The sequence below is a fragment of the Teleopsis dalmanni genome, chromosome 2, assembly GCF_002237135.1.
Source record: "Teleopsis dalmanni isolate 2A chromosome 2, ASM223713v2, whole genome shotgun sequence".
NCBI classification, from domain to species: domain Eukaryota; kingdom Metazoa; phylum Arthropoda; class Insecta; order Diptera; family Diopsidae; genus Teleopsis; species Teleopsis dalmanni.
The window spans coordinates 94,695,208-94,705,487 of NC_051847.1; the positions used below are offsets into that span (position 1 = coordinate 94,695,208).

General features: G+C 28.3%; 1 protein-coding gene across 2 annotated transcripts in view; it reads left to right on the forward strand.

Moving 5' to 3' along the window:
* LOC119685895 (longitudinals lacking protein, isoforms A/B/D/L-like) overlaps positions 1-10,280 on the forward strand; it is a 96,885-nt gene that overhangs the window by 65,240 nt on the left and 21,365 nt on the right. The gene's annotated exons all lie outside the window — the stretch shown is intronic.

Below are 10,280 nucleotides of genomic sequence, written 5' to 3' on the forward strand. Positions count from 1 at the left end.
TACTGTCCAGTGCAATTATATTTTGTCTCAATGGTTTTAATCTGATAAGCATATTTGCATTCTATTCATAAAGAAGCTATTTCGCCTACAGTCATTTAAGTAGCTAAATATCAATATCTATAATGTTAATAACTTCAAATCATATTTTGGGAATATAGTTTATATAATACAATATATACTTTTATATACTAATATACATCAAAATGGTCAATATGTGTTTCCTTTGAAGTGTTTAAAATATCATAATATTGCAATAATTTTCGAAAAATTCTTATTGAAAATATTAAAATTACTCCTTAAGTAATTACCACCCTTCACATCCACGTAAACTTTTTTATGCTCGCTCACCCTTTTTTTCTGTACTCTCACATGAATTTTAATTTAATATTATTTTCGAAGTTCGAATTCACTTACTGTGGATGTGTTTGAATTTTCATATACGAACATCGCTGTGAACAGTTTTGGATCAAGTATTCCGCACACAAAGGCGGCTATTTGGTTTGTTTAGGCTTCCAGTCTTTTGTTAGTTCAGTACGCCACCCTATTCAGAGAGTGAGCCCTAACAATACCACCTTACTCACATAACGAACACAAAACTATAGGGTGGTGGATGGATATTTAGTTTATTTTCTTTTTGTTTTATTTTTTTTGTCGTTTTTGGATATTCGTTTTATATCGATGTTCTCCCCGATGTTTTATAAATTCTTCGTTTTCTTTAATAAGACTACGTAGTAATACATAATTTTCTACACGACTGCTATACAACGATTGCTTAGTCACACAACCCCAATTAGGGTTGAAATGACAACATCCATGCTTACAAACATAAAAGTACATAAACCCTAAGTGTAGTCAGGGGATCATGCTTTGTGTTTGAATGTATATTGGACAGATGGGGTAGCATGGGACTTTCACGCTGTGTTGTTACATTGTTTTAGGATTGCGTGTGTTCGAACCATGGATGCATTTGTATGTATTAGGTTCGCTTTGAGTATATGTTGGTTGATAGACATTTAAACGTTGCCAGGTTATATTACCCTCAATGGTTTGTGGGCTTCAATTTTGTTTTAAATGATGTCAGTTCTCAATTATGATACAAGCGGAAATCAATGTTTAGGGTAGATCCTTTGTTTGATTAGTGTTGTGTTTTTTATTCAATAATAAATTTTTATAAATAATTTTATTAAATGTTTTTTATATCTTAAATCTATGTGCATGTATTCCATTTTTTCTTCTTAATCTAATTTTAAAACATATATATGTAGTCTACTAAAATATATGTTAATTAGACTAGTATGTCAAAAAATTTGGACAAAATCGAAACTTCCTTTCCACACTTAGTGTTGAACTCTACAACTTTTGTACGAACTTTAGCGAACAACAAATTATTCTTGGGCTTAAATCTAATCGAACCTGGATAAATCGTTGTATAGATATAGTTTTTTAAAAATTGAAACAGAAAAGATTTATGTCATAAGTTGACTTGATTATACATTGCTATATAAGTTTTCTTTCATAGAACAGTTCGATTTCCTTTCTGAATTATGCACATCATAGGCAACCTTTGATAATCTTTTAAGTATTAAAAGATAATCTTTTAATACTTAAAAGATTATCAAAGAAACTGTTTGTCTTTTGTGTTTTTGTCTTTTATTAATCATTTAAAAATGTTTTAAGTTTAAACATGATATTGTTCTTAGTTATGTGATTTATATGATATGATATATAAGCTACTGTTTCAGTACAATATAAAACCTACTAAAGAAATTGTAATATTTAAATGCAATTTATTTACTATCTCCAAATATTAGCAAAATTATTAAAATACAAAAATACGAGCGAATAAAAAATTAATAAAACTAATATGTGCCATATAGTAGCACCAAAAGAAAAAGCAAATAAAATAATTTCACAAAAATGTGCAATATATGTGTGTATATTATATGTAATATAAATCTTCACGTCATACAAAAAGATGTGTTAGACTTCAAGCTATACTTCTATTAAATCATCTGAATAACTCATAATCTTAAATCAATACAGCACCTGTTACAGTGAAGCACTGAAGTAAACACATACACTTATTGAGGAAAAATGCTTTAGACACTAACTCGTGATTCATCAAGGATAATAATTAAATGTCTGCAGTAGTTTAGGTTAGGCTGGAATGGCGACCAAGCCTCTAATTTTACTGGATACCAGCTGTGTCAGGTCGGTAAGAAAAGGTGCCCAAAAGATTTTGAATGTTCTTCTTGTTAATGATGGAATCTGACATATGTGAAGTACAGTTTCCTTCTTATTCACGGAGCCACAATAGTGACCTGTCAGCAACGATACTGTAGTGCGCTGAGCTGGTTACGGCTAAGTTGATGCAGCTGACTTGTACATTTCTTGTAGGTCTTCAAAATTTTTTAATTTCACTATTTTATTTTTGTGCTTATTTTAGTGCTTTTCAGTGGCACTTGGTTTTTCTAGAGTTTAACTCACTAAAACCACCTTTTACTAACTTATTTTTTAAATCTTAACTATTTGTTACTATTGCTAAATTGTACTTTATAGACATTAAGTAATACGTGTGCGGGTTTACTGAACCATGTTCAGCTCCTATACCTTTTAGTAATGAATGGAGATGATTTCCACTGCTGCCACGGGAAACTGTTGAGATCAAAGGGCTTAGTATTTCTTAAAGTTTAGGTGTATCTAGTTGTAGATCCTGCGACCAACATCATGAAAGCCACGGTTGTATAGGGGAGTTAATGGAGACATATGAATGGTTGTCATCGAAGCATAACATGAGATATTGGTAGGGCGCATGGCTTAAAGAGCTAACTTTTAGCAGGTCTTTTGACTTTTTTTTTGTTGTTCCAACTTATTTTTGTATTCTAATGCTTTGTGGTGGGTGGCACTTTGTTATTGAGTAGTAAGTGTTTTTTAAATTATATTTTTAGCCATAAAAGTATCCCCAAGTTCCCTCAACGTGAGGAGAAGATACTCATATTACCGTATTGTGTATTGAATATTTCTTCGAAAAAAAAAAAACTTTTTGGTACTACCAAATTTTGTAAATAAAAAAATAACAAAAAAAAAATTCAAATCATCCCACAAAAATATTTTGGAAACTTTCTAACGATTTTTTGTTTTTGTACACAATTTATATGAAGTTTTTTCTCTTATAATTGTAAGACTTGATTTAGATTAAATAAAAAAATAATTACCTGTTTATTTGGATATTCGTTCATACATACATACATACATGCACACATACATAGCTTCACAGCTACGTATGTATATATAAATTTAACATATTTGCGCGAATCAACAACAACATTAACATAAACCGCAGAGCATTTGTGAGATGACCTTCTAAATCGTTTGTTCCCGAATTTAATATCTTCTAAATATAAACAAAATTTGATTGTATATTTACCTCTCTCCTATCTTATATATGTATTATTTATATATTATCTCTAATTTATTTAAATGCTGAAAAGAAAACTTACAAAACTCGTATAAGAAGCGCAAGCGCAACAATGAAATGGCGTTCATCTGTTTGATCTCGGCTAGCTAACACAACACCACGCGTCGTATCCCCTTCTCATCTATCATACACTCCCGCTTAAAATTTGTATTTTGCGCATGTTACCCCTAAAAAAAATGTTACGTATATAAAACAATAAAAAAAAACTAGTTCTTTATTAACGAATGTAAATTCCATCCCGCACCCGCCAATTGTTGTTTTAATTGTAAAATGGATAAAATTTGGTTATATTTATTTTTGATTTGTTAAGTGAAAAGCAATACAAACCGAACCGCACCCGGCATCAGCAAAGAAAAAGTATAGCAAAAACAATAACAATAATAATAACAACAACACGACAAGACTTGACGAAAACACAAAAACAAAACCAAAATCAAAATTTAATTCAAGTTTTCTTCATACGTTCCCAAAAACAAATGTTATTATTGTTGTTGTTGTTCATGTCAGTCTAAAAGCAACTTAAAAGCTTTCTCAGTTTGGAGAATTTTTCTTCGTCGTTTATACTACTTGGCTTTTTACTGCTTTTGTTTTTTATATTTTTGATTTTTGATTTTTTTTCCTTCTTTTCTTATTTTGTATTGCTGAAGTTACGAGCTGTGAGTTGTGGGTTGTGAGCTGTTGTTAATGATTGATGGCGCAAAATATTTCGGTACCGTCTAGCAAAAGCATAAATTTTTACTTTACTACAACCTTTTAGCATTATATGTACGTACGTACATACATATGTATATATGTATGTGGCGTACATACAAATATTTTAATGTACAATATATTTTGAACGTTTGTTATTTTACAAAATGTTGTCAAATGATAAGCTGGATATGTACCAGTGGTACGCGGTCGGTACATATCATGCAAATCCGCATTCAAATTTCTTTTTCTAGTTTTTCTTTATTTTTAGTTTTATGAGGTCAGTGAAAAATGATTAATATGTAACCACATACGTATATATGTTTGTATGTTACTTTGGTGTGGATGTGAAAAAAATCATTTATTTTTTTGTTCAATAATTTGTAAGTAAAGTACAACTGGCAGGCAGGCAAACAGGCTGATATACATATATGTATGTATGTATGTACGAATGTACGTAAAACAAACGAATTAAATTGCAAGTGAAAGGGATTGGCTCTTCCAAAACTGACATACGACGAAGGCAATAAGAGGCCATTAAAATTGTTGGGCATTATCAATATTGGGAGTTGGCAGCACTATTAATGGTATCTCTATGTCTTATTCGTGGTTATCGTGTCATGTCATCTTAATGTTGAACATAATTTTATTTTTATTAAATGCTGGAGAAATCAAATACTTGCAGATGCAAAATTAAATTTAAAGAAAAGATTTTAGTTTTGTTTTTTTTTTGTTTTAGGTTTAAAAACTATTACAAAAACCATGATTTATTTGCAAAATATTTTTATCTGACTCATAAGCCGTCTAAATAGCAAAATTTTTGATTAAATAAATTTAAAACATAATTTTGAGGTTAGATTTTGAATTTCAGGAGTAATATGGATTGTTGGATGCCTATTGTATTTTTGCAATAAAGTAGGAAGAATGAATTGGCTAAGCAGATGTTACAGTTTTTATGGGACAATTCCATTTAGTTAAAGAAATATTCCGAATTAAAAAGACAACCCCTCTTTTGGGCTATTTAAATACCGAATATAGAGAGCGAAGTAATGAAATATTTGACATGAATACTTTAAAAAGTGAATACTCAAGCACTGTTGTGACTAGAAAGAAGAAAAGTTATTAATGGAGTTATTTCTTGAAAAAAAATTATACTGGATTCACACGAGAGTTTTGTTTGTAATTTTAGCTGTCAAAAATTTTCATTTTGCGTTGAAAACAACAACAATTGACAGCTAAAATTACAAACATGACAGCTGAAATTACAAACAAAATTCTTGTGTGTGAATCCAGTATTAGACATAAACTCTACGAACAAATGCCAAAAAAAAGTACAAAAAAAGTCCAAAAAAATAAAAAAAAAAAAAAAATCTTGAAATACTCGAAGCTTATGTGTAAATATAATATTTAATAACTACGTCTTTTTTGGTGCATCTAAAATTTATTTGGTTATCTACTCTCAAGATTTAGACTCAAATGCATAAATTAATATAATGTTATCAAATTATGTTAATTGGTTTATATCTGTAACAAATTCTTCTGCGAACATTATCTTAGTCATTCACATTGCTTTTAAGATATTGAGCCAATTATATAATATATCGCTATTCTGTTAATTTACATTTAGAATCATCTCAGTTATCTAATTTGCTCTCAAGATTACGAGCCGAATATATAATATCTAATGTTTTTACAACCGTGTAAATTATGATTTCCTTTCTTAACGACTAAAATTAAATAAATATTAAATAAATAAAAATTAATATTACCGTCATAGTTTTTCAGACAATGTTTACACGCTTGGCAATTAGTAAGTTTCTATTAATGATAATTGTAACATAACAATTAAATGTTTAGACTACCGCAAGTCTATTACCGAATAGCGATACGAAAAAACAGAAAGGGAAAAAGCAAAACTTACTACAATTTCAGAATTAATAATTACATATAATAAAATTAAATTATATAAAAATCGTTAAAAATTAAAAAACTAATAATATAAAACCAACTCAACTTCAGAAGTGCATTATATGTACTTTTTATAAAGTAGTTTGATTGCTTTGTTTTAAAATTTGTTTTTTAATGTTTATCAATACTTGCACACGTGGTTGTCACATTGGGATCTTTTGAAGTTGAGATCTCATAATCTACATATATCGATATAATGTTAAAATGCTTTTATTGTAAAAAAACATTAACATTCTAATTCCCAAGAATGCCTTTAGACAGCCTACAATTAAACTCCTGTGATATTGTCAATAATCAATACAATTACACCATAAGCGACCTCATTATTTACTCCAAATTTTAAATTATGATGCTGAAATTAATGATCTTTATTTAAAAACTTTTTTCGGGAACCTAGGACTAGAGAGCTGAGTTAATTGTAAATGTTGATAAATTAGATAGTCGATTATATTAGTTGTAAAACTTCTTTCTTTTAGAAATATATTATATATATTATATCCATTTTATTGCTGTTTAAATAAAAATAAACTTGAATTGAGAAAGAGAATATTGCTTTTCTCACTGGAAATGGTATTGTGGTATTGTAGCAGAAAGACGCCGGCCCATAAATTAATAAATTTTTTCATAGGTACTTTTTTATACCAAGAGTTTAATTTACATTAACATTAGTTAAAATTTTATATATTTAAATTTATTACGCTTGATTAATCAAAATGATTAATTTTTGGTGGTTTTTAATAGGCTGTGAAATGATTTACATTAACATTCGTTAAATTTACACTCTTCAAATTTACCATACTTACTTTACTATATGAAGTAGATCTATTGTATAAGAGAATAAAAGTATAGAATAAAATTATAGAATAAAAGTATAGAATAAAAGTACTTTACTATATGAAGTAGATCTATTTATTTTGAATAGGTCATGAAAGCAGCTATTTTATAAGAGAATCAAAGTATCTTAAGTCAGAAATGTTTAATATATCAAAAATAGCTTTTTTGAAGATCTAGTTTTTTCCTTGATATTTAAAAGCTACAACGATTATGTAGTTCATAGTCAGGAAAACCAATTTGTAATAACTACAATAAATACAGGCTATGTTATACAGAGAATCATGGCCATGTCAAATTTGAAAAAAGATTGAGTATTACAGAAATGTCGATTTAAATTTAGTCCCGCTGTCGAAGCTTTGTGTGGGTCATCACGTTGGTAAAAACAGGGTTACTCAGTAATGTGTTGGTATTTGTACCTATTAGAAGTAAATATGTATATTTCTATACAAAAAATATTACCTTACTCTCTACATTAAGGCACAAATAGAAATTGATAATTGTAATATAACTTGCCTTTTGTTCATGACCAAAAACAACGTAGAACTGACATGGACATTGTCATATGTGCGTATAACATGGCCCTAAGGATTTGGGACACATTTTTCCAAAAAATATTCTTGTTTCCCTAACGCAATGTAATAGAGTCACAATTTTAACATAAAAGAAAACGGTTTTAAAATTTTTTTATTAAGCAGTGCTTCACAAATATTTCTTCGTAAGTCCTGTTTTTATTCTTTTTTTCTCTTTTTTTTTTCTTTTTGAATTCTTATTTTATTTTTATTTTTGTGAATTTTTTTTTGGAATTTCTATTTTATTTTTATTTTTTGATTTTTTTTTTTTGAAAATTTTATAAATTTTTTTTTGAATTTTTATTTTATTTTTTTTGTTATTTGAATTTTTATTTTATTTTATTTTTTTTTTTAATTTCTTCATTAATTATTGTTTTCATTTTATATATTATTATATTCTCTTTCGCATTTCTTCCTATTACTCTTTTTCTCCATTTTCTTCTTTTATTTTTTTTTATACATTTCTTTTATCTTTTTCTCGAAGTTTCTTTTATCTTTTTGTTTTTCTACATACATTATATTCTTATATTCTGTTTCGCCTTTCTTCCTATATTCTTTTTCCCATTTTTTCTTTTATTTTTTACACTTTTCTTTTATTCTTTTTCGCGATTTTTCTTTTCCCTTCCCTTTTCTGTGTTTTTAGGTACTGATCTTAATTTTAGGTATACACAGTGAACTTCCGATGTAATGAATATTCGGTATAATGAATCCTCTAAGTAGCGAAGGATCAAAAATACTAAGAAACAACAAATATACCTAAACTCCCCAAATGACGAAAAATGCACATAAAATGCATTCGAGATACCGCAGGTTGCTTACGTGAAGGAAGTCTTGTTTACTTTATAATTCATACAAATTAAATTTTATTTAATTTGTTTCATTTTTCTTTTTTATTTTAAGCACCTAAAATTTATTTAAAAAAAAAAATTTTCAGTAATTTATACATTAACAAAAAATGATGGAATAATAAAAATTATGATTATTGATTTGGTTAAATTAAAAAAAAATAAAAAAAATTAAAATCATTCGAAATTAAAATTAGTAAAGATTATGTTAGTAAAACAACTGCTATAATAGAGTTTTTATGAAAATGAATTATCTATGACAATGTAGTAGCGTAGCTAAAAATACTTCAAAATTTATAAATCAGCATTTACGACGAGGTGCTAAAATTAAATTAATTTTTTGTTGCTTGTGGTGCTATAATAACCGTAACCAAATTTTAGCAACTTTATATCAGTTAAATGTTTTAAACATACATTCACACACATACAAACACACTTACAAATGCAGAGATTTACTAAATTTTAACATAAATCGAGCCGAGCGCAGAGGTAAATATGCGCCTTCCACTTAGTAAAGTAAAACGAACTCAGGAAAATATAACAAATATAACATTAAGAAGAAGCAGGCAGAAATGCATACAAACAAAAAGTAATAAAGTACAACAACCAACAACCAACAACTGCAAAAAGTAGAATTTTCTTTGTTTTCTTTAACCAAAAGAAAAACAAAAACAAAATAAAAATTGAAGAAAAGAGAACTTCGTCAGTCATGCCAAAGATGATATGACGTTGGCGTCAGTCCCAAATAAGCTTAAAAATATGTAAATGTGTGTCTGCCTGTTGTTATTTTCGAAATTTTAATGTGGCTGTGCAATAAACGTATGTATATGCTGCTAGCGGAGTGAAAAGACAATGCTAAGTAGCGTTGCTGTTTTTTTTTTTTTTTAATTTTTGTTTTTATCATACATTGCAATGTTGCCGAGTTGCTGTGGAATGCTTGCTCATAATATTGTCAAGAACATGTTTTCGAAATGAATTTAAGTAAACGAAATTTAGTCGAAGCAGAAGAAAATTAATAAAATCAAAAGTGGAAATTATTGCAAGCGTCGAAATTACACTGAGATTAAGATTTTCCATTTGCGCTATTTGTAAAATATTTTGGTTGGTTGTTTTGAGGCATCTTTCATAATTGTTATTATTACTTTCAATTGATTTAGTTTATGCATGTATTCTATGTAAATAAACACATGAATCACTAGTAATGAAGTTAGCAGATAAAGTTAGTATAGATCCAAACGAAGTGGACAAAATCCTGAAGCTATATGCGAAAACCGAGTGCCACTATCTAATCTCAGATTAATCACTAACCGCGGGGGCGGTACGCAGATCTTAGATCAGTCATTGAATAATCACGAAGCTTATGAGGAATACACAAATTAGTCAGTGAGATGGGTGGGACTCTGTAGAAACCTCCTAGCTATCAAAGAGTAAAAGTGGCCAGATGCATTAACTGGGAAAAGGTTCAATATATTAATTTAGAATTTCTACAATATTTAAAATAATATGAAATGAATTTATTTGCAAATATATTCAAATTACAAAAATAAATAACTAATGCCTCACTATTATTTAGAGAATAGTATGGAAATTTAACAATTAAAAATAAAAATATAATTAATTAATTCAATTATTCTACAGCTGGTTTATAATTTCGTTCTAATATAAACAGAGCAAGTGAATTTGTTAATAAAACTTTTACAGCAAATTAACAAAATTCCATAAAAATGTGCGAAACATGAAAATCAAGGAGGGCTTTGGGTCAGTTGGTTAAGAAGCGCTAACTCTGAGCTTCAAATTTGGCTGGGCACGAGTTCAATCCCTAGTACTTACAGTCTGATAAAAATTGTTTACGAATAATTAAATGCAAGAATTATTTCCAAGACCACTGATGATGGG